Below are 25,582 nucleotides of genomic sequence, written 5' to 3' on the forward strand. Positions count from 1 at the left end.
ATGAGATGAGGGAGCTAGAGAAATAAGTGTTAAGAGTGACGGAGCAAGCTGATGATGGCTGGAAGTCTGTGATCACCACTGATAGGATGACAGGATGGAAAGCAGGTCCAAGCACAGAAGCTACTAAACAGCAGGCGCAGGGACTGATGTTTCCTAGTACCACTGGAGCTGCTTATATTAATAGCAGTTATATCTATTTCAATCACTGGCAATCAGGTAAACCTAGTCTGGACTTTCTGTACCTTTATCTTTTAGTTGTGGTTCTTTTTAACAGCTCTATTGAGATATATTTCACATACCATTAAATTCATCCTTTTAATGTTTACAATTCAGGGTTTTTAGTATATTCACGGACTTGTGCAACCATGATTCCGGAACAGTTCATCACCTGAAAACAAAGCCCCCATCTGTTAGCAGTCACTCCCCATTCTTCTCTCCTTACAGCCCCTGGAAACCACTAATCTACTGTCTGTCTCTATGGATTTGTCTATTCTGGACTTTCATATAAATGGAATCATATATGTGGTCTTTTGTGACTGGCTTCTTTCCATTAGCAGAATGGTTTCAAGGCTATGGCATGTATCAGCACTTTATTCCTTATTATGACTGAATAATGTTCTATTGTATGGATATACCACATATTGTTTCCCTGTTAATCAGTTGGTAGATATTTGGGGTGTTTTTTCTACTTATTGACTATTATGAATAATTCTGCTATAAACATTCATGTACAAGTTTTTGTGTGGACATATATTTCCATTTCTGTTGGTTATATACCTAGGATTAGAATTGCTTAGTCGTAGGGTAAATCTATGATTCATTTTTGAGGCATTGCCAAACTGTTTTCCAAATCATCATTTTATATTTTCATCAGGAATGTATGAGAGTTCCAATTTTTCCACATCTTCCAGCACTTATTATTGTCTTTCTTTTTTATTATACCCATCCAAGTGAGTATGATGTGGTCTCTTAGTGTGATTTTGATTTACGTTTCTCTAATGATAATGATGTTGAGCATGATATACTTATTGGCCATTTGTATATTTTCTTTGGAGAATTATATATTCAAATCCTTTGCCCATTTTCCAATTGGGTTATTTTTCTTTTTATTGTTAAGTTATAAATTCTTCATATAATCTAGATACAAGTTCTTTATCAGATACATAATTTTCAAATATTTTCTCTCATTCTAAAGGTGGTCTTTTTTACTTTCTTGATAGTGTCTTTTGAGGTATAAAAATATTTTCTTTTCATGATGTATCAATGTATCCTTTTTTTCTTTTGTTCCTTATGCTTTTGGTTTTATATCTGAGAAATCATTGTTTAATCAGTCATGACAATTTACTCTTATGTTTTCCTCCAATAGTTTAACTCTCACATTTTGGTGTCTGAGACATTTTGAGTCAGTTTTTTTTCCCACCATTTGTTGAAAAGACTGTGCCTTTCTTTATTGAATTATCTTGGCACGCCAGTCAAAAATCAATTGACCAAAAATATAAGTGTTTTTTTCTGGACTCTTTCTCTCCATTTTGCCTCAAACAAAACTGATAAACCCCAAAGACTACAGACAGAGGAAATGAATCCAGGGAATAGAAATTCTCCATGTGAGTATAGCACAACTGGCCAGCTTTGCCTTTCTGCCTCCAAGTCCCTGGAGTGTTTGGCGGGTTTGCCATTGACAGGCACAAGTGGAACAGGACGCTCAAAGGTCACCAATGGCCTCCTTCAGGCCAAATTAAATTGCCCTTCTTTCAGTGTTGCCCTCTGCCATTTGACATTACCATCCCCCTCTCCTTGAACGCTGGCTTTACTCTCCCTCTACCTCTCCGGCTGTTCTTCTTCATTCTACTTTACTAACATTTTTTCCTCTACCCATTCACACCTTAAAATTTTCCTTTCCTAGGGTAATCCATCCTCAGCCCTCTCTTTTTATTTAAAAAGTCTGGTTGCTATCCAGAATCTATTTATAACCTTTTTTTTATTAGAAGAACCTCCAATTTTTACATAGACACATTGCTTCAAAGTTAAATAACTATTTTTCCCAACTTTCCTGCAATTTGTTATAAACATGTGAATAAATTGTGGCCGGTAATGTGTAAGCAAAAGTATTATTTGTATCTGGAAAATTCCTTAAAAAGCTAGGGTGTCCATTCTTATTATGTGATTCCTCTTGTTGATAATTTGGAATCCAGTTGCCATCTTGGACTGTAAAGATGGGAGCCATACCCTATGAATAGCTGAGTAGAGAACATAAAGGAGACTGGGTCCTTGATGATATTATGCAGCTGCCATAACATCCCTAGACAGCCTATCTCTGAACCTCTTTTTTGTAAATGAAGGAGGAGAAAAGGCTGTTTACTATTTTTAAGTCACAATCATTTTTGATTCATAAAATTCTTTGTAGTGAACCTAATTATAATTGATAAACCTTCTAAAGATCTATACATTAATCAATCATTAAACAAACATTGATTATGTACTACCTATCAGATACTGTGACAGGCATTATGGAAATGTAGTGTCTGTCCTCATGAAGTCCACAGCCTAACTGGAGAGACATAATACATATAATCACACAAGATGCCAAATGGCAATTCCTATAATAATTATAATATTATAAACGACGTGCAGAGTGCCAGCGCCGTATAGGAAGTAAAGTAATTTGTTCTCTCAATGGTCTTAAGAAATTTCATAGAGAAAGCAATGTTTGTATTGAGACTTGATAGAGTTTGCAAATAGTAGAGGAAAATCATCTTAGAGGATGTGGGAATTCACAAATGTATACAGATTTAGTGAGAATGTGTGGTTAGTTTAAAAAAATGAGTTATTAGGTGTGGCCAGAGAATAGGCTGGGGTGTGTGTGTGTGTGTGTGTGTGTGTGTGAGAGAGAGAGAGAGAGAGAGAGAGAGAGAGAGAGAGAGCGCACGCTAAGGAGACAGAGACAGACAGAAAGAGACAGAGAGAGACCGTGAGACTGCAGATCCTTGAAAGCAGCAATGAAAGAGAATGAAATCAGAATAGCAACAGAGAATGTTGCAAGGAAATTGGAATTTGGGGTCTTAGGCATATAATTGAGAATTTGTATTTTAAACTATGAATCAGGGATAGTAAATTATGTTCTAAACCTTATGTCAACTCTACTTTGGCTGTTTAAACTACCATGTTGAGAAGAATCATGAATCTGTACCTGAGTCAATCAGGAAACAGTGACACAAAGTGTAAACACCTGAATAAACTTAAGAGATGTGACAGTTAATTTTATGTGTCAACTTGGCTGGGCCGTGGTGTCCAGATACCTGGTCAAACATTATTCTCAGTGTGTCTGTGAGGATGTTTTGGATGCAATTAACATTTGAAAGAAAACTTTTTACTATTTATTTATTTAATAATTTTTCTTCATTGATTTTAGAGAGAGGAAGGGAGAGGGAGAGAGAGATAGAAACATCGATGAGAGAGAACATTGACTGGCCACCTCCTGTGTGCTCCCCACTGGGGATTTGGCCCACAACCTGGGCATGTGCTGTGACCAGGAATCGAACTGGTGACCTCTTGGTACATGGGTCAACACCCAACCACTGAGCCACATCAGGTAGGTAAAAGAAAACTTTTTATAATTTTCTCATGTGTTAATAGTATTCTATTCTCTTGTATTAGTTAGGGTTCTCCAGAGAAACAAAACCAAAAGAATGTGTATATATACAGAGAGAAAGGTTTAAGTTAAAAAATTGGCTCATGCAATTGTAGAGGCAAGTCCAAAATCTGCAGGGTGGGTCAGCAGGCTTCATTCAGACTTAGGGATGAGCCAGTATTGTAGTTTGAGTCTGAAGGTGGTGAGCTACAGAATTCCCCCTTGCTTAGGGGTGGTCAGTCTTTTATTCTATTCAAGCTTTCAAGTGATTGGATGAGGCCCACCCACATTATGGAGAGAAATCTGCTTTATTCTAAGTCTACCGATTTAAATGTTAATGTTATTCCCATTTATGTCACAAAAATGGCCACGGCCTCAAGCCTTCTGGGGAAAAAAAAAAAAAGTTTGGGTGGGAAGATGACATCTCAGAGATGCTGTTGGTTCTACCTTCAAAAGTCACACAGCCGCTTTGTTGGCACACTACAATGCAGATCACCAGTCTCTCTCCTGGGTGCTGCACTACCCACCCCCATAGTGCCTCTTTTTCTTTTCCCCTTGTGTCCTTATGACCACTCTTGTAATCACTTTCAGTGAGACTTTTGAAACGTAAGTTAGATCAGTTTACTCCTCTGCTCAAACTCTTCAAAGGCTCCCGACCTAAGCAAAAGCCAACATCATCACAATGGTCCACAAGGCTGCACAGTATCTCGCCTACACAATTAACTCTCCAACTTTACTTTGTCTTTTGAAACATAATGACCTTTGCCGTTCTGGACTCACCTGGCACAAATCAGGGTCTTTCATACTGGCCACTCTCTCAGCCCAGAGTCACCGGGCTCACTCTCTCAACCCTTGCAAGTCTTGGGGTGATATCTTTTCCTATCTTTTTTATTTTCAGAACAGTTTTATGACACCTTTTCATTAAGGACTACCCCACCTACCCTGTTTACGGTGGCATCCCTTCACTGCCCCTTAGCTTGTTTTTTTCTTTCCTTTCTGTTTTAATAGCACTTGGGAACATTAAAGGTGCCTACTAACTATTTGCTGAATGAGTAGAGATTATAGCTTTAATTTGAACCTTTTCCAAAAGCTGGACTTGACTGCCTGGCCCAGGACCCTGAAAGGGCTACAGTTCTAACTCTTGCTAAGGCCTCAGTTTTGCCACTGCTGCTTCAGGTTAGCCACGGAAGCAGCTAACGTTATCACCCTTGTAAGCGTATGAATTATGGGAATCCCAATCAAGATAGTTTGGGGCCATAGGTCCAGAATTCTCCTTTAGCAAAAGAGAAAATTTTCTGCCTTTCAATTTTTGCTTGATGACTATCTAAATCCAACCTGATAATCTCTATCTTAAGATTTATCTAAAGTATCGGGTAGCAAACAACATTCTCTCACATTCTGAATGTGTTGTACTTTTCCCCTTGCGTTGTTGCCTCCATTTATAGGTGGTATGCCTTCCAAGAAGATAGTTTGTCTCTGTTTTATTACATTACATTGGTCACACTGGTTCTCAAGACTACAGTGTCTGTACCACCCTTGTCTTACCCAACTGCCTCCACTAAACCATTGACACATTTTAGTTTTTATTATTACAGCATTCCACACTCAGTACCAAATTCTACCATATAGTTAGTAATGTTTGAACATAACAACAACAACAACAACAACAAAAGCTGGCTGAAACGAAAGAGAAGTTTATTCATTTCTCATGCAACAGAAGACATGAGAGACACATGCTTCTTCCAGTGCTCAGCTCCAAAAACTGAAAATATGATCTTTCTCATGGTCCAAACAATATACTAGCTCTCCTAGATACCTTGTCTATGTTTTATTATTACATTACAGTGGTCATTGGCTTTCTAGACGGCTGTATCTGTACCACCCATTACCCAACTGCCTCCACTAAGCAACTGACACATTTTAGTGTTGTTTTTGTTTGTTTGTTTGTTTTTTTATTGTAGCATTTCACTTCCAGGACCAAATCCTATCATATAGTTGGGAATGTTTAGCCAGATATAATATAAAACAGAAAGAAAAACTGACCTAAATAAAGGAGAAGTTTACTCATCTCTCATTTAATAGAAGACATAAGAGACCCAAGTTTCTTCCAATACTCAGCTCCAAAAAACTGACATTATGAACTTCACTCTCATGGTCCAAGCAATATGCTAGATATCCAGCCATATCCTTCCTTTTCCAGATAGTATATGAAAAAAAGGGGGGCATGAGAAAAGAAACCCTTTCTTTACCAACTCTTCTAGGAATTCACAGGCAACACTTATGTTTGTATCTTTTGACTAAATATTAGTCACATGGAAATCCCCAGATTCAAGGAAGGCTGAGAGATAGAGTCTTTTTTCATGGAGGAAATATGTCTAGCTAAAAATCAGGATTCTAGTTTCCAAAAAAAGGAAAGAACAGATATTGGTATATGTAGCAAACTCTGACATGAAAATCAACTCATTAACCTTTCAAGACAGGAAGACAGACTATAAAATGACATTCTAATAACCAGGATTGGAAGACATTCCAAGCATTACTGCATATAATCCTATAACTCTGAGAATTATCCATTCTAGCATATGTACTTAAACTCATAACACTCTGCTAAAAGACCAATAACCAAATGAGACATGACAACCAGCTGGATGGGCCCTCTCCCATGCATCATGGAGTATAGTGTGGTTCATGTCAAACAAAATGTTCAGACAGATTAACAATGCTGTTCGCTTGAACTAAAATGTGGGGAACACAACATACAGTGTTAAAATACTACTTTTGACACAGTTCCCCACTATCCATTCCAACTTGGGGGGGAAATGCTGAGCATCATGATCTTGGCCTTTGGTTAAATATCATAGCCTCCTGAAATATTGAAAGGAATGAGTAGAACCATACTTTAAACAAACAAACAAAAAAATTAAGATCTCTGAAGTGGTTATAGTTTCAAAATATGAACTAAACATGTTATTTGAACAACTATGCTGAGGAATTCAGGAGAATATAAAGAAACATTTTAATAAGTTCTACCATTACATTCCATAAGGCTAAACCCAATTTGCATTTAAAAATCAAAGAAATTCCATGAGTCAAATAATTTACTTTTCAGAGAATCATATCAATCAGAATGGATCACCTTTCTGATAGTTGACAAATGAGCGCCTGTGATGCTGGGTCACAGTCTATGCCTCTTCATCGGCTTACGTAGGCTGAGGCACCTTTGCCCAGCGCTCACATTCCAGCTGACTATTCATTATGGTTTAAGGGCAACCCACTTGGAGAAAATAAAATGGGCTCTACAAATGCAGACAAGATATATGACTCTAAACTCTGTAGCTTTCGGTTGTTATTTCAACTCAAGAAGGCAAAGAAACCTACAGATTTCTGCCCAGAGTTATTTCTTTTGTTCTTTTAATATTTTATTTTCTTTATTAATTTGAGAGAGAGGGGAAGGGAGAGGGAGAGATAACTAGAAATATTGATGAGAGAGAACATCAATTGGTCGCCTCCTGCATGCCCCCCACTAGGGATCAGGCCCACAACCTGGGCATGTGCCCTGACCGGGAATTGAACCAGCAACCTCTTGGTGCATAGGTTGACGCTCAACCACTGAGCCACACTGGACAGGCTGCCCAGGAGTATTTCTTAATTGCCAAGGAGAAAACTAGTACCACAGGCTCAGTGGAGGAGGAGCAGTAATATCCAAAGGAACTTTTAAAAAAGAAGAAAAGACCGGTAGGTGTGGCTCAGTGGATTGATCATCACCCATGGATGGCCAGTCAGGGCACATGCCTGGGTTGCAGGCTCGATCCCCAGTAGGGGGCATGCAGGAAGCAGCCAATCAATGTTCCTCTCTCACATAGATGTTTCTATCTCTCCCTCCCTCCCTCCTCTCTTTCTAAAAAATCAATAAAAACATATTTAAAAAATTATTTAAAAAAAATTCCCAGGAAAAGACTATCACTTCTTTGAATCTTGACACTGACTCAAACCTAAAAATTGTGAGATATTAATTTAGGGTAAAAATAATTCAACTCTCATTGAAAAACAGATAATTTAATTGTAAAACAAACAAACAAACAAAAAAAGAAATTTCCAATGTGCCTACTATATTGGAATTGGGCTGAAATTTTTTCATGGTCAAAATATGCATCTGAGCACAGGACTTTTCAGGCAGTGTTCGTGTTACTGTATCCCCTTTCCTTAAAGTGCAGAAGAACTTTTAAAACATAAAACTAAAATTATAAAGGAGAAAACATTGACACACAATATATATTTGTGTCATGGCAAATGTTTGCAAGTGATAAACTCCAAAAATATATGCAATGTAACTGACAAAAGGTTAATATACCTGGTCTAAATTATCCTACTCATTATTTTGAAACTATAAGCCCAGAAGTAGGCAGAAAATATGAACAAACACATCAGAGAAGAGGAACTGCAAGTCTGTAAAAACATGAATATTGACTCTCTGTTCAGCTCCCCTTGCCAGATAAGTGCAACCCTTTGGAGACAAGGTCAGGGTGAACCACAGCACAGCCAGGAAAACTACATGTGTCATTGGAAGACTTAGTTTCTATCTTTTTCCAGTCTGTGGTTCTAAAGGTAGCAAAGTCTATTAAAAAAAAATACATGGATTTGCTATAGAACTTATCACTTAAATTGCCTTGACAATAATTACCAGGAAAAGCAACAGACCAGCAGCATGGAGAAGTCTTCTCAAGAGTACAGGCTAAATTTAATCCTTTAATATAGATTTGAATTGTATCTTCCTCACTGTATGAGGTAAAATCTTACTAATGTCTCCTGAGCTCTCATCCCAACCAAAGTAGAACTAGTAAACCACACACGACCCACCTGCACTTTGAGTCCAGTTCTCTGTCAAAAAAAAATATGATCCCAGACAACCAAGACAGTGATGTACATGATATCTCACAATACTGTCAACTATTGATTCTATCTTTTAAAATGATTATAGGTTTATTTATTTATTTATTCATTTATTTATTTTTTTTTTGCAGGGGAGAGTACAAATGCAGTCCCCCACTGCCACACAGTATGCAGTCGAGTTTCCCACATTTGGGGAAATCACAGGGAATGTGATGGATAAACCTCGCCCTGGGAAAACCACCTTTGTGATCAAGGTATTTCCCCTGCCAGGTAAGTATGTATAGGTTTATTTTTATTTCTATGTATTCTTGAGTCAATTTTGACACATTTTAAAAATGATCTATTTTATCTAAGTTTTCAAATTGTATATCAATGTTTTTGTTGCATATATGTGACATCTCCAGTATATTCCGTTATTTCCTATATTTATTCCAAATATTGCTAATTGCATTTGCTCTGATCATTGTTGCCACAGTTCCATTTAGTTAGTGTAATTAATCTTTTCGATAAACTAATGTTTGCTTTTTTGGTCCTTTTTAGTGTATCTTTTCATCGAGTTCACATATTTATACATATATATGTGTATGTGTGTGTATATATATATATATTAATCTTCACTCGAGGATATTTTTCCATTGATTTTCTCAGATAGAGTAGGAAAGAGAGAGAGAGAGAAACATTGATGTGAGAGAGACACATCGATTAGTTGCCTCCCGCATGACCCTGACCAGGGCCGGGGATCAAACCTGCAACTGAAGTACTGCCCTTGACCAGAAATTGAACCTGTGACTCTTCAGTCCACAGGCCAACACTCTAACCGCTGAGCCAAATTGGACAGGGCTATTTTTAAATTTAAAATTTTTTTCTGTACGTTAAAATGTTGGACATCTGAAAAGAACCTTTCTGGCTAAAGAGACATTGCTCTTCCTAGGACTAGCTAATTCACTTTCTTTAATTTAAAAAGAGTAATTAAATTTATTGGGGTTACATTGGTTAATAACATAATATAAATTTCAGGTGTACAACTTTATAATACAACATCCATATACTCTATTGTGTGCTCGCCAGCTAGCCTCCTCATCCTGTATTTTATCCCCTTTACCCTCTTCATCCTCCTCCCTCCACCTTCCCATTCTTTTGTCTGTGTCTATGGGTTTGTTCACTTGTTGCTTTTTGTTTTATATCCCACATATGAGTGCAGTCGTATAGTTCTTGTCCTTTTCCATCTGACTTATTTCACTTAGCTATTAGTACTCTCAAGGGCTATCCATGTTGTCACAAATGGCAAAATTTCATCTATTTCATGGTTAAGTAGTATTCAGTTGTGTACACGTACCACATAAAGATAGCAGAGGATCCAGCAAAAAACATTCCTTTGATATGCAAACTAACTAAGGTGAGCCAAACCTTCTCTACCTGGCCTTTACAATCCAGGGCAATATTCCTCTGCTTTAATTATCCCAGGACCAGACACTAGGCAACTAGAGACCACTCCTATTGTCCAAAGCCTTCCAAAATTATTCAAACCAGTTTTAAACTGTTTGTCCTGCCTTGCCTTGCCTATCCCATGGAAACCCCAATAAAGGCAGTGGCCTAAACTTTCCCCTGGCTTCTGCTTCAGCCTCTGATCATCCTGGTGTCTTTCCTATGTGGTCCTGTATCTGCCTTCTGTCTCTAGGAACTGTTAGTATAAAAAACTGTTTTTTTCCTGAGTTTCTTCTGTCTCTTCTTGTAGCCACACCTGACTATCTCACAAGACTACAAAACAATTTGGGTTCACTTTAATTGTCTTATTGTTGTTTTCAAATTCTTACGATACATCCTTAGCTTTTCAATATTCAGATTTTATTGTTTTTTACTGTAAGCATCTGAAACTATACATTTCCCTCTAACCACCAGTTCAAACTACATCCCACAAGTTTTGATAACTTCTTTACCATTTACTTCTTAGTATTCTCTATGATGCTTTCTTTAATCTGCACGGTATTTAGAATTGGGATTTTTTTGTTTCAAATATACAAGACTATGTGACTTCTAGACTATATAATAATGATACATTCATATTTGTTCTTTGAAAGACAATTTATAGCCTTATATATAGTTATTTTTATAACTATTATATATGTAAAAAATAAAAAATCTTAATTGGGAGGTATAGAGTTCTATAAATGCTCTTTAAAGAAAAATTATTATTCAAATATTCTGCATACTTTCTAATTTTTGCTCTTCCTAATCTATCAGTTACTTACAGAGATGTGTTAAAATCTCCCACTGTGACATTGGGTTTGCCAATATCTTTTTCAAGTTCTAGTTCTATTAATTTTCACTTTATCTGAGATTAATATTATTAGGTACATGCAAGTTTATTATTATATTTTCCTAATAAACATTTATAACTTTGTAGCCCTAATAATGTTTTTATGACTATTTTAATATTAATATTAAAGGAACTATATCAGTTCTTTTGTTTAGTATTTGACTGCTATATATTTTTCCATTCTTAGCAAAAGCATTTCTATATCCCATGTTATATTTGTGACACTTGTAAGTAATAAATAGCAAAAATATGTTTATGTCTAATTTGAAAAATCTCCACATTTAATTGGAAAATTTAATTTATTTATATTTTTGAGATTGTTAGTATTCTTGGATTATATTAATTTCTAGAATTTTGAATGTATTACATTTTTCTGTTTCATTTATGCTACTTTCTTCTTTTTTGTCTTCCTCTGATGTTTCCTCTAATGAGTAGAAATATTTCTGTTCCTTTAATACTTATTCTTAGTATCTAAGATAATTTTTTTTAAAAATGTGATTGTGTGTGTTTGTTGGTTTGTTTAAATATGGAAGGCTTCACAAATGTGTGTGTCATCCTTGCACAGGGGCTGTGCTGATCTTCTCTGTATCCTGCCAATTTTGGTCTGTGTGCTGCCAAAATGAGCACAACAAATTGTGGTATTAATCGGTATCTCCACTCTCTTATTAACACATGAGCTGTAGAATGTCTAAATTTTATTATCACCCTCTTGATTTGTTATTCCTGCCCAGTATTTTAATTATATAACACTTCTTTTATTATCCAAACAAGACATTTTTATTCTTTTATGTAAGTGTTTGTGGGAGCATATGTATGTAAACACACACAGTTATTAGCTTATTAGTGTAGATTTACATATTTCTTCCGATTTTCCCATTTATCTTCTGTTTCTGCTTGAGTCTCAACCTTCGTTTCTGAAAACTTCTTCCTTCATAAAGTCAGTCCTCTCAAGTTGTGGTTTAACTTAATATAGAAATCAGGTTTGACATTTATTTCCTCTCAGAACTTTTACAATATTATTTTGATGTCTTCTGTCTCTGTTAGTGCTGTTGAGAAGTTTGATGTGAAAGATTTAAAATCTTTCTTTTAAAATTAGTTGACTCCTTTTTTTACTACTTTTAAGATCTTGTCTTTGTCTTTGTTGTTTGACGGTTTCCCTACAATGGTTTCATTTTTCTGAATCTGATGATACTTGTCTTCCATCAGTTCTGGAAAAAGAGCATCCCCATGCTCACACTTCTCTTTCGGAAATTACAGTTAAACACATGATATATTTTCTTTGAGTATCCTCCATGTCTCTCTCTTGCTTTTTTATTTTCAAGTTCTTCCGCTCTCTGTGTTGGAATCTGGGTAATTTCTTTAGATTCTTGAGGTTTATCTTCCAGTTCTCCAATTCTTTCTTGTTCACCTGTGTCTACTGTTCTATTAGTTCATTCATTTAGTTTTGAATTCCAAAGATATATGCTTCTAGAAGTTCTACTCTTAAATATACTCCCTTGGCAATTTTTTGTAAATCTTGTTCTTATTCACATTTTCAATTCCTATTTCTATTTCTTTAAGCATTTTAAACAAATGTATTTTATATTCTGTATCCAATAATGTCAACTCTTGAGGTTCTAGAAGGTTAATGGTTGTTTTGTTTTATTTTTTCCTTCTTTTCTCCCTTCTCACTCTCACTTGTATAATTTGTTTCCTCGAATGATTTGTGATTTTTGCATTATAAGTTCATGTTTAGCTGTGCTCTATCTGTAGGAATCTTTTAAGACCTGGTTTGTGTATACAGCAAGAGAAGATTTGTTTTGTTTCTGTCAAGATATCCAGTACACTAGAAACCCAGATGATAGTTTTAGGTTAATTTCTAAGCCTGGGTTTCCTAAACCATGCAGGAGATATAAGTTAATAACTGAAACTTCCAGGGTAGACCACTGGCTACCATTTCTAAAGGGAAATGTTTTTTTCCATCAGTTCTCAGGCTTAGATTATTAACTTCCTTTGTCATCTCTCTTTTCTAACAGGCTTTCTTTTTTTTCCTGCCCCTCTGACTTTTCACTGAGCAGTGTCTCGTTTTCATAGTCCATCTTTCACAAAGGACCAAGTCCTTGTTAGCTGCCCAAATGTAAATAATAAAACACAAGCTTCTAAAAAGGCATGTGACCTCAGATCATTTGCAGATTCAGCATCAGCACTGCCTTCTTATAGGGCCCCATATACACCAAGAGGGCACAGAATCTATACCAGGCCACTGAGAGTTCTTGGGGTGTTTTAACCTAAAAGAAATCAGTTTGCATTCATGGTAGAAACAGTAAACTGTGAAGCTTACTGTGAAGCTTTAAAGCTATTGATGTCCATGTTCTACTTGATGTAGATTAGGCTGGCCTTGTGAAGGAGAGAACAAGACTAAGGTACAGCGTGGTAACAGAATGTCCTGGCAATGTAAAGTTTCTACTTCTGCTTGCTCTTGGCTCAGATCATCTACTTATGTCTCTGCCTATCCCACCCACAATTAATTAATTCTATTCCTTTAATGCTTCCTTTAATTGCTAAAGAACCAAGTACCTTTTTAATAAAGTTTCCTTTGGCATAATAACTTAGTTTAAGTTATGTTTCTGACATCTGCAATCAAAGGAGTAATGATTAATATATAACTATTTTGTTTTACATACCTTTTTCTTTTTAATACCCCACACAGCCTACCTACTGCATGGCAATAGATATCATTGACTAAGTTGACCTAAAGAAGATGGACACACTTGTTCTACTAGGACTGAAAACTAACTTTGGGGTTGGTCCCAGACTACTTCCAGCTGATGCTGCTAATATGTTCTGACAAGTATCAGAATAAGAAGAAATAAAACAACCTAACAATCGACTCAAAATAGTCTTAACCCCCAAGATGAGCAACAAATTATGCTCCCTTCCACCACAAAACTCACATTTGCCTAAGGAACCATGAGAATCAACCTAGACATGATACAAATGTTCAAGAACTGTCTAAATACCCCATATTTTCCTGAAGTCTCTGGGGAGAAAAGACCCACAGTTAGGAAACAGAAGAGAGTGCACATTGTTAAATCAATGACTAAGTGTACACAAGCAAAGAGGAGCAGAAGTCTAAGGCAATTGATCAGATACTTTATGCCAAAATTTACTATTACATAAGAATACCTTTGTGCCTCAAATTAGCCATCTTGTCTGTTTTAATGACCAAATCTTATTTCTTTTCATTTCTTGAATGCATGGAATCAAAACAGTAGGTCACTGGAGCTGGGGTATTGAAGTTAAGTCTTTGTGCTATCTTAAAAGTTGGCTCTGATGTAATGAATGTGTAATAATAAAGGCCTCATTTTCATCACTTCTCTCCATACCTAAATTTTAACTACAAATTGCATCCTTGTCTGGTGGTTCTATTTAAACTTATCTTCACTCCAAATATCAAGACCAAGGTTTCTATTCTATATAAATATATTAATCCACTAAATTTTGAAGCACAAAGAAAAAAAAGGAAACAATATGAAAGCCCAAATGCCTCATTTTGAAATATTATTTTGTTTTTCACATACTAGCAATTTTTTACTTAAATCACAGACAATGTTTTTCAAGATAAATTATCCCCATTCCTAACCCATTATCCTCCCACCTCCTTTCTTAAAATCCAGAATTTATCTATTCTTTTAAAAAATACAAATCTTCTGGGAGATGCAGTCACTGGCTGTTTTAGTTCTTTGTCTTTGAGAAATGAGCCCCTTGCCAGTGGAAGTTTCTAAAGGGATTTTTCCGAAGGAAACAGCACAATGAAGTGACTGCACAGGCAATTATTCTAGGAAAACTCTCCCTGCGAGTTGGCCAGACAGGATGAAATTGGATAATTTTCTTTAAACCTTAAAGAGAAGAATAAGACGCTTGGGAACTAAAAGGGGCAAGGTTCCAGAGGAAGGAGTGGGCGAGGACCAAAGCAGAAGACAAAGGACGATGTCTCTGCCTGCCCTCTTTAACGATGCCATCTCTGGACCAGGAGGTTTGCTTTGTTCTCGCTATGGTTCTCCTTGGAGTTCAGCCTTGTTTTTCAAAGTAATGAAAATAGCCAAAATGGATAAATAAATAAATGCCCTTCTTGGAAGATGCTGTGTCCATTAGTCAAATCATTAAAAGTCCAGCATATGTGATATATCTGACCCACCGAAAATAACACACCACTAAAACCAGTGAAGTCTACTTTTGTAATGACAAAATGTGTTGGCTTAGTTTGTTAGTATTTTATCAGCATGCTCAGAAGTATTTCTTTTAAGTGAAATCCTTGCCATGAAGAGTGTATAAATTTGGAAGGTATCTTTAACTTTCATGGGGAATTATCATTGAGAATTATAAATATTAACAATGAGAGATTGCAAAATCTCTTCTCATTTTACAAGTTAGAAAACTAAGACCTAGGAAGGTCTTCAGGTTCACTCAACTGGTTAGTGGCAGGGTCACAGCCAGAACCTAAGTGTTTGGGACTCATAGGCCACTGTTCTAACCATCTGATCTCCATCTAGTGTTCTGCTAAGTAGGATATAAAAATAATAATCATTTATGCAGATAAAAATTTTAAATTACTTTTGGGAGAATATTAGGTATAAATTCATGAATTGTAAATTTTGCCATCTTTTCTCAGTGGGAAGCACTGATAATTTGTCTTATCTTATTTGGCTTATCTTAAACAGATTTTACCAATTCAGGGCCTTCACTATATTTTATTTATTTTTTATTCAAATACTGAAGTGAAAATCTCTGACCATTATAAGTACAAAATAAATGAATTCAAATTCTACATTGTCAGCAGGAGTACTACAGCCATTGTAACTGAGGAAAAGTAGATAGCAGACTACAGTAACTCTCAAAGTTAGTATCAGTAAACTCAGGTTGAAAATGAAATCACACAACATAAAATTATGTGCTGTAACTCTACAATATATATGACTGAACATTCAACGTATGAACTAGGCTTTTATTGCTTCTGTTTTTTCTAAACTAGTATCACTTCTAAGAAGGTCTAAATGAGAAAAAGTTTCAGGTTAGCCTCCATAAAAATATGTCTGATTCCTGTGGCTGAAAAAGGAGAAACAATATTAATGTTAACCCAAGTGACATAAATAACAAGAAAATCAGAATTAATTGAATATGGCATATTTGGGTGTTTTTCATTGTTACTAATAAAAACCATACTGCATTTTTGTAAACAATACACTAAAAAAAAGTGTAGCCTTAAATTTTAGACATGTAGCAAATGAGAAATTTCCCTGAAAATGGTAAACATTTGAATAAAAGTTCAAAAGCTGATGAGTATGGAACTTGAAACTGAAAATAAAACAGGCGATGAGGAAATCTGAGGGCTAGGCATGAGAAACACTAAAATGGAAACCACGGTCTTTGCACTCACACTGCCTCGTGTCTAGTTGGCAGGCAGAAATGTAAATGTAACCCATGTGTCGGCTGGGGTGACTCTGTCCCTTGGGAGTTCCTATTAAATGGGACTAATTCCAGTGGGCTCGCATTCTGAGGCAAATTGCTCATTCTGATATTTTGTTCTTGCTGAACTCTCTAACTGACCACCATCATTCTGTCCTGCACTGTCTAGATTCCAGTAGAGTCCCCTATCCTTAATTCCAACTGAAACATCACTCATACAAGGCACCTGTGTGTGGCATACCTGACTGGAGGTGTGTGGCAAAAAGGGAAGGAGTGTTAGATCACAAAATCAAGCAGCAGAGACCTTTATCATGGACTTGGAGACATCCCTGTGCTCAGCATCCTCTGGCTACTTTTCGCTGGTCACTTTTCTCCAGTTTCCCACTCTCCCATTGTACTCTGGCTCCCTTTTTCTATCTTTGCCTCCTGCTTACACCTCAATCTCAATTCTTCTTAGCCTCTTTAAGTAAGTCCCCCCCCCCCCGCCCCTTTATTTCACTGGCTTCTTCAAAGTATGCCTTCATATCTTCCCCTAAGGCAATCGGTTAGAATGTTTCCTGAGTAGAGACAACTGCCTCCTTAATATGTCAGGTGTTTAAAGAACAAAATTCTCATTAGCAACATACGTGATATGGTATAATAATTCCTATAAAACTCAGGCAGTACAAGCAGTAGCCGCTGCAGAATGAGAAAGCAAAGTTATCAGTTATCTCTCTACTCACACAGCTATTGTTAGGATTAACAAATTAATAAGTATAAACTCTGAGCTACATTCTAATAAAAAGTTTACTATTTAATACCTAGCCATGTCTGGCCATAACAAGCCTTCAAATAATTTGACAACCACTCCTTTATATTTAATAAAGGGAGAGATATTAGGAGCAACAACAACAAAAAAACATTAGGATGACACTTTTAAAATATTTAGCTTAGAAACAGGCCACCATGGTGGTATTCTAGGACATGAGAACAAAATGGCTAAGGTATATAGAAAAGAAAACATACAATAACTTATACTGGGGAGTAGTGGTGGATACATTTACACAAGTAGGTTGCAAAAGGGCTTGAAGGCAAGATAATGATTTTGCATTTAATTCAACACATTGAAGTAAAAACTATTTCTGTCATGTGTGAAGTGACTGACAAACAAATGCCTTTGTTTGCATAATCTCATCAAAGCATCCACAACATGAGATATAAGGGTTTGTGCTTTTTGCTCTGGTCAAGCAATACCTGTAAGTTGTTATCAACATGGGACCCCACACTTTGAGGAGCTTGGATAAGCTCCCCCTCATTCAAAAGAGAAGAGTAAGTAGCAAGGAAGCCTGGAACTCTGACACATGTGGGAGGACAAAAGGAACAAGGGTGTTTGCCCAGTAATGCAGCCAATGTGATAGATGGTGACATTTTTGAGAACATGGTTTAGTATTTTTGACCTTTGAGTTTTCAGTGCCTGCATATGGTTGCTACTCAATAAAGGTCTGTTGAATGAATAAATGAATAATTGAATGGCCAGCTGTCATAAAGAACAGAAATTAAATTTGTTCTTTGTGTCCCCAAAGGTCAGAGGATGATGGGAGTTGTAGAGATAGAGATAGAGATAGTAGCTTGACATAAAGAAGACTTTTAATGAGTACAAACCATTAACAATGAACGGAGCGGCCGTCAGAGCTGGTCAGGTTTCCACTCACATACTGGGGTGAGCAAGCTCATGTTTCAAAGAGGATGACCTTAGCACCCTTTGCACTCTGTGACTCTAGCTTGGTCAAAATTTTTTAATCATTAGCATGATATAGATCTCATGACTTCTGAGCACTTTGTTAATATTACTTAGGTATGCAATAATAAACTGCCCTGCAAAATCCTTTTCTTAAATTTAGTTTTTATATTGCATTTTGGTGGGTTTCGTGAGCCACAAATTGGGGGGAAGATACCATACACACAGGCAACCTCCGTTGCCACCATACATACAAATTAGAAGAAATTCCCAACATACCAGCTGGAGACTGCAAGTCTCAACCACAGCTGGATGGCCTCACCAGCAAAGAAGATACAGCACATCTTCACACATTTTCTTTCGCACCAGTTCTTGAAAGGAGCTCACAATTGTTATTTAGATTTTCTAGCAAGATCCTGCCATACCTTTCCTTTTTGTATTTTCACTTACTCTTCCATTTTGGAAGAACTTTTGCATCAACAGCTATATCATTTTGTAACCAGTCCCCTCACCTCATTCTTGAACTAAATTTAGCACCAAAAAGGTAAAACCTTATCTTGGAAAGCAAAGTCTCTCTGCTGAAGCTTACCACAGTTCCCTCAAATCTATTACTTTGCGTAGTTTTAAAAGTAACCTAACTCACATGTTGTTCCCAAGGAATTTAATTATCATCTTTGAACATATTGGCTAGTAGTTTCTTAATTCAGCCATTGTCTTTGATAACTCTTAGAAAGTATGGACAAAAGAAATCGTAGGGCCTACATAATCATAAGACTAGATAAAGAAACCCTAAGAAGGAAATGACAAGGTAAAGAACCTTAAGAAGAAAACATGAAGAAAATGTGGAAGAATTTTGTCTTTAATAACAAGAACAGAAAAGTCTTGCTATAAACTCAATGTTTGCACACTGGCAAAATTCTTATGTGGAATCCTAATCTCAAATAAGATGGTATTCGAAGGTGGGGCCTTCGGGAGGTAATTAGGTCATACGGGTGGAGCCTTTACGAATGGGATTAGTGTGCTTATTGCTCTTTTTCCACCATGTAAGGTTATAGTGAGAAGACAGCGTCTATGAAACAGAAAGCCAAACCTCATCAGACACTGAATCTGCTGGCACTTTGACCTTGGACTTTCCAGCCTCCAGAACTGTGAGAAATCAATGTTTGTTGTTTAGGATATCCTACTATAGTAATTTTGTTATATCAGCCTGAACAGACTAAGACAAGTTTTTATAATACCTTGCCATCTGTAAAAATGTAATAGTAATTGAAATCTCCCTAATGATAGCCATTGTTCCAAAAATTGTCACAACAAAATGCTTACCCTTTTTAAAAAAGACATAAAGCACAGTAATTTAAATGACTACATTGGACACTCTTAATAGTAACAACTGAATCTAAAAGAACCCAACCCCAGTTCTAAAACAGATGAGAAACTAGGCATTAGTGTGCTTGTTAAGGAGATTTAGGCACCAGATTACATGTCAGCTGTGGTTTCAGGACTTAAGACCTTATTTTTCTGGCATAGAGTTCATTTATTTCTTAAATCTTTATTGCATACTTAATCTGTGCCAAACACTCTCATGACTTTCCTTTATTCAAATACAAACAGGACAAGATCCCTGTCCTATGAAGACCCTAAAAAATTGTGTTTTATCATTCCTTTTCATTTTAACCTAAGCAATTCCTTCCTTGAGAAATGATCAAATCACATATAAATTTGGACAAATTTGGGGAAAAAAACAACCAGCCCTAGTGGCACAGTAGTTAGAGTATCAGCCCAAGAAGCTAGTCTGATTACTGGTCTGATTACTGGTCAGGGTTGTACCTGATTGCAGGTTAAGTTTCCAGCCCCTGTCAGGGCACGTATGCAGGAGGCAACCAATCGATGAGTCTCTCACATCAGTGTTTCTCTCTGTCTCTCTCTGTGTGTCTCTTTCTCTCTCTCCCCCCTCCTTCCCTCTCTTCTACTCTCTCTAAAAATTAATGAAAAAATCCTCAGCTGAGGATTAACAAAAAATAAAAATAAAATTACATCATAAAATTATAACAAAAATAAATCTAATTTAACATAATAGTTAAACTAAAAGTTATTATCTCCCAAAATCTTCCTCCCAAATTCAATACAGATTAACCTATCTCCTCTCTCTCTCTCTTTTTCTTAGATTTTCTTTTTTTCTACATCATGTAGAAATGTTGACTTTTACAATGAGCAGTAGAATGATCTGTGATGAGGGAAGGGGGAATAGATTTTAAAGCAGAGGAAATCCAGCCCATCATAGTTGTAAATGAATAGAGAGGATAACAATAAATAATACCCAACAGTGAAAAGAGTAAAGAATTAGATAATGTCTGAAAAGTAAATATTACCAAACTTTCATTTGATCCTAAGCAGCACGAGCAGAACTCTAGTGCAGAGTCAAAATATGCATGCCAAAGAACATTAGGGCTACAGAACATAAGCAGTTGCTAAGCAAAGAATCAAACAAACAAATAAACACGTTAGTCATGGAGGGATAATTTCCATAGTGATATGTAAGTTAATGAAACACTGCTGAATATAAGACTTCTCAAGATCTCTAATTTTCTAGTGAAAGTTACATATTATAACTTTCCACAAGGAGCATATAATTATCTACATTTATAAAATGGGCTTGACTATGGAAGAATATTCTTAAAGAAACACCTTGCCAAAGTTTCCAGGAGAAACCAGATTCAGGTTTTGGGAGGGTAAAGGAAAAGATGTATTTAAAGCACCCATTACAGTACCTGGCACAGAGCAGGTGCTCACTGAAGGTGAGGGAGGTATTGTGGTGACAGTGAGGGAGGTATTGTCACTGCTACCATTGAACAAGGAAAGTCAGAGATTTTAAGATGGCCCACACCTGAAACACATATAAAGTGTTTCTGAAAACAGAAGAGGAGGAAGAAGAGGGAACTAGCAGATTTTGAGTACTATGAAATTCTAAGCATGCAATCACATTATCATATAACTAGTACAACCATACTATGTGGAAGGTTTATTATCTCAATTTTATAGATGAAGAAATTGAGGTTCAGATCATGTGAATAGTTCCACAGTGAGTAAATGATAAGCCTGTCTGAGTTCAGAATTCTTCTTTGTCAAATCACAATAATTCCTTAAATAAGCTATTGATTTTGTCTATTATAGCACGTTTTCTACATTTGACATACATAATATCAAATGAAGCATTGCAAAAAAGGATAGCTCAGTAGAATACAGCAGAGCTAACGGTGAATCTCATCTCTGCTATTTATTTACTGTGTTACCTTGAGTCTTAGTTCCTTATTATAAAATAGAAATTTCCCTCCCTTTCCTTCCTTCCTTCCTTTCTCTTCCAGATCTCCCTCCTTCCACATAATACCAGTGATATTTGAACAAACCAAGTGTAGGGAAGAGTGGAAAAATGTAAAGTTTGGGACTAAGCATGATTTTGAAGGACATTCTAGGCCACAAGAAGAAGGTTAAATTTTATGTTAAATACAAGAAGAACCATTGCAATATTTTAAAAGTAAGGGAAGAACATTATCAGGTGGTCATTGAGAAGAACCCCTTTGCTGCTCTGTGAAGAATAGATTGGGGCAGCTGTGGGGGACACAGTGTGAGGGAGACGAGTGAAAGCAGAGAAACCAGTAAGAGGTTGATGTGTTCAGAGACAGGAGATGGTGGAGGTCAGGGCTAAGTAGTTGGTGGTGAATATGAAGTGAAGCATAGAGTTTCAGCTATGTTTTTAAAGCAGAATCAAAAAGCTTGCTAATATATGTAATATATAGTTTATCAGAAACAAAGCATTCCTAGATGTTGGGCTTAGCTTGACAAAACACTGTGCTTTTATACACAAAAGGTCAAGAATGGGGGTTTGAGAAGGACATGGAAGGAGAAAAATCAAGAATTCCATTTTGGATCTAAGTTAGACAATCTAAGATATATCCAAGGGGAGATGTCAGGCAGACATTTGATGTGAAAATAAGGAATTCAGGGGAGAAATGTAGGCTTCAGTGGAAATGTGGGAGTCACGGCACAGGAGGGCTGGGAACTGATGAGATCACATAGGGATGAAAGTTAAAGATGGTAAGGAAGACAGCCCAAATCCAAAGACGACTAAATGAGACAGTTCAGAAAAGAAGCTAGCAAAGAAAACAAAAAAGAATGGGCTAAGGAAGAAAAGAAAGCAGGAGAGAACAGTATTTCAAAATTAAGAGAGCAACGTCCTACTAAGGATACAGATACAGGGATACAAAATAGTGAATCACTGAAGGTGTTAAATGGTAGATATTTTGAAATATTAACTTTCTTTCTCTAGAGTGGGATGCAGAGTATAGGTGATAATGTGACCCACGGAAGGAGAGGGACATTTTCTCCATGGTAAATGGATACCAGCAGGAATGGGTTGGTTTAGAGATAATAAGATCCGGAAGTTCATGTCTGACAGTGACAATTTTCCCAGTCAAGTTCGCAGCTCTTAAATCAGGTAAAATCTGAGATGCACGGAACCAAGTTAAACCACAAGAAAGGTTCAGTGTGCATGAGTCTCTGTGACAAGGTACCCCACAAAGTGAGAACTATTTGTATAAATGTATAAATGAGCATAGTGGCAACAAAGATTGTAAAATTTCAAAATATGCTATAGTACAAGAACAAGTGAGCTTTCTGTCAAAGCTGAGCCTAGGAAGCACTTGATTGAACAAAACAATAGACTGGCAGCTGCTTTGAGGGCAGCCTTTTAAAAGGGGGCCAATGTTCCAGAGGAAAGAGGTGATAAAGGATGGTTTTCTTTCTTCCCACTGTAACTTGCACTTTATTCAAGGTCATTATCACACTCATAGTGAAAGGACAGTGGAGGTACAATGCACCTCAGAATAATTAGCAGAGACAAAAAGGGACAAATTGTGTGCTTCTATAGACTAAATCTTACCTTAGTTTCTTAATCTGATAATTCCTGGCAACTGGAATGGTGTAGTAAGAGTTCAGCTGAGACACCTATAGATGAATCCACCTCCAAAATGTGAGGAAAGGCTTATTTAGTTTGAAGTCCGGTGAGCAAAGGACCTTTGATGGTGCAAGTAAAACACTGTGGAGAGCTGATATGTGCTTTGTAAATATCAATTCTAAACTGATAGGCACAACAGGTTTCACAACTAAAGTCATGCTTAACTTTACTAAGTTGGGGAATGAGTATATTTGTAAATTACTCATAGTTTCTTCTATTTTCCCGATAATTTGGAATTGACCTTCTTTTTAGTCCCTTGGGCCTTAAACTGACTTTTAAGAAAAAGTCATCAAGAAGTAACTCTCAAATTTCAGTGGAAAAAAACAATAACGAGATACCATTATATACCCATTAAAATGGAGAAAATCCAAAACACCAACACCACCAAATGCTGGCATGGATGTGGAGCAACAGGAACTCCCATTCATTGCTAGAGAGAATGAATAATGGTAAAGCTACTTAGGAAGACAGTGGGTGGTTTTTTTATAAAATTAAACAAACTTCTTATACAATTCAGCAGTCGTGTTCCTTGGTATTTACCCAAATAAGTTGAAAATGTATGTCCACTTAAAAACCTTCACAAGATGTTTATTGCAGCTTTATTCATAATTGCTAAAGCTTAGAAGTAAGTAATTAAGATGTCTTTCAGTAGGTGAATAGATAAACAATCTGGTATGCCCAGACAATGGAGTGTTATTCAGAGCTAGAAATAAATGGGATATCAAAACCTGAAAATACATGGAGGAATATTAAAATGCATATTGCTAAGTGAAAGAAGCTACTCTGAAAAGGCTATTATTCTAACTACATGACATTCTGGGAAAGGCAAACTATAGAAATGGTAAGAAAAGATAGATCAGTGGTTGCCAGGAGTTGGAAGAAAGGGAGGAATGAACAGGAGGAGTATATGGGATTTTCAAGACAATGAAAAAAAAGATGATCTCTTTCACATACAGAGGTTGCTGCTGCCCCTCTAAAATGTGTATTTAAGTCTGTCTTTAGCTGAGTTTAAAAAAAAAAGAAAGGAAAAAAAAACATTTAAACCTTCTTCTGTAGTGACCCTAATGAGGATCTGTGCACCCTCCCCCCACCGACATAGTACCAGTTCAAATAGGTAATATCACATTCTCACATTTTTCTAAGATAAACCATGTTCTGAATAGCATAGCCATTATAATTCATTGGTTTTACATTTTATAATCTCTAAACTTAAAAAAATCACAGGTGAAGAAACAAATGCTATAAAGTCCTAGTTTGGGATGATTTTTTAAAGTTTATTATTTAAGTCTGTCTTTATTTTGAGAAAGTTACTTCAACAGGTCATGGTGGGCCTGAATTCAGACAGAACAAGCCCAAATTCCACCCCTTACTGCCATGCTAAACAGGAAGGGACGCATAAAACTGTCAGGCTATTTCACTGAAAGGTCTGTATTGGAGTTTTTTTAAAAAAAAAGGAACATTTCCAGTAGTCGTCTGGAAGGTTTTATTTCATTTGTTTGCCTTATAAAGTCGTGCTTGGTCATCTTATTAAAAGACAACCTTGCTATAGAAAATACAAGCCTGCTCCATGAAATTATGCATCAGCAAATATTGATTTGCACCAGACTGGACCCTGGTTGCAGAAAGGCAAAGCTATGGCCCAAATAGTCCCATTGATTCAGGATAGAAGAACTGTGTCTTCTGTCTGTTTTGACTCTCCAGGATTTCCCTAACATTTTCCTCACCAAAATACATCAGTCTGCGGACTGAGGTGTTGAATGAATGTGCCAGAAGGTGTGAGGCGCTGGGCAGGCGTGGAGCACCCTCTGCATTTCCCTGTCGAGCTCTGCCTGCCACGGGGACCTTGCTTTGTCTGTCCTCTCTCGTCACTGCTCTGGCTTCATGCTAACTACTTTCCTTTCCTATGCTTTCACTCAAAGACCATCTTACCGAGGAACAGAAGAAAACAGACCCACTGTTATATCTTCAGAATATGGCAGAATCAAGATAGACAGGGCACAGTTTGGAAATGTAGCAGAGGCTGTGTTGAACTGACTAACTACATACAGCAACATAGTTTGATGAAACATAGTTGACCCCTCAGTCCATGCTCTTTATCTTTTTGCATTAAGGAAAATAAACAGGCAGTCATGTTGCAGGGAGTTAGTACTGGGAGAATGGAATGTTACAGAGGCTCTATAAAACATATTTACTAAAAAGTCTTGGAAGGCAGAGAAGGCAGTCAAGGAAGCCTTTTTTTTTTTTTTTTTTTTTTGAGAAATGACTACACTGACTCAAAAAATGGGAAGCATTTAATTACATGTCAGATGTAGGAGGGTTAAGATGTAAGGTGGGTGAGGCTGGAAGGTATTTTATTGTCCCCATTCATCATGTCAGGAAATTCAGATGCAGTAACTTTCTCAGGACCACATACTTGCTACCGAGCAGAATTGGGATTCAAACTTTCCCAGGAGGGAACAAAAGAAGGACCTACGTTCAAATATTAGTAAAAATGACTTTACCTCTATAAGCCTTAATTCCTTTATTTTTAAAGTGGTAATGAATTAGATTCTTACTTCAACAACTGCAAAATAG

At 36.6% G+C, this 25,582-nt stretch overlaps 1 non-coding gene and 1 pseudogene across 1 annotated transcript; both read right to left on the minus strand.

Annotated features, from left to right (window-relative positions):
• Positions 1–8,646: 8,646 nt before the first annotated feature.
• Positions 8,647–8,796, minus strand: LOC118622154 (annotated as a pseudogene).
• A 2,559-nt stretch (positions 8,797–11,355) lies between these two features.
• LOC118622059 lies at positions 11,356–11,462 on the minus strand. The gene has a single exon (XR_004957897.1). It is a non-coding gene; the product is annotated as a U6 spliceosomal RNA (small nuclear RNA).
• Positions 11,463–25,582: the final 14,120 nt, after the last annotated feature.

The sequence above is a fragment of the Molossus molossus genome, unplaced genomic scaffold (genome assembly GCF_014108415.1).
Source record: "Molossus molossus isolate mMolMol1 unplaced genomic scaffold, mMolMol1.p scaffold_m16_p_8, whole genome shotgun sequence".
Lineage (NCBI taxonomy): Eukaryota > Metazoa > Chordata > Mammalia > Chiroptera > Molossidae > Molossus > Molossus molossus.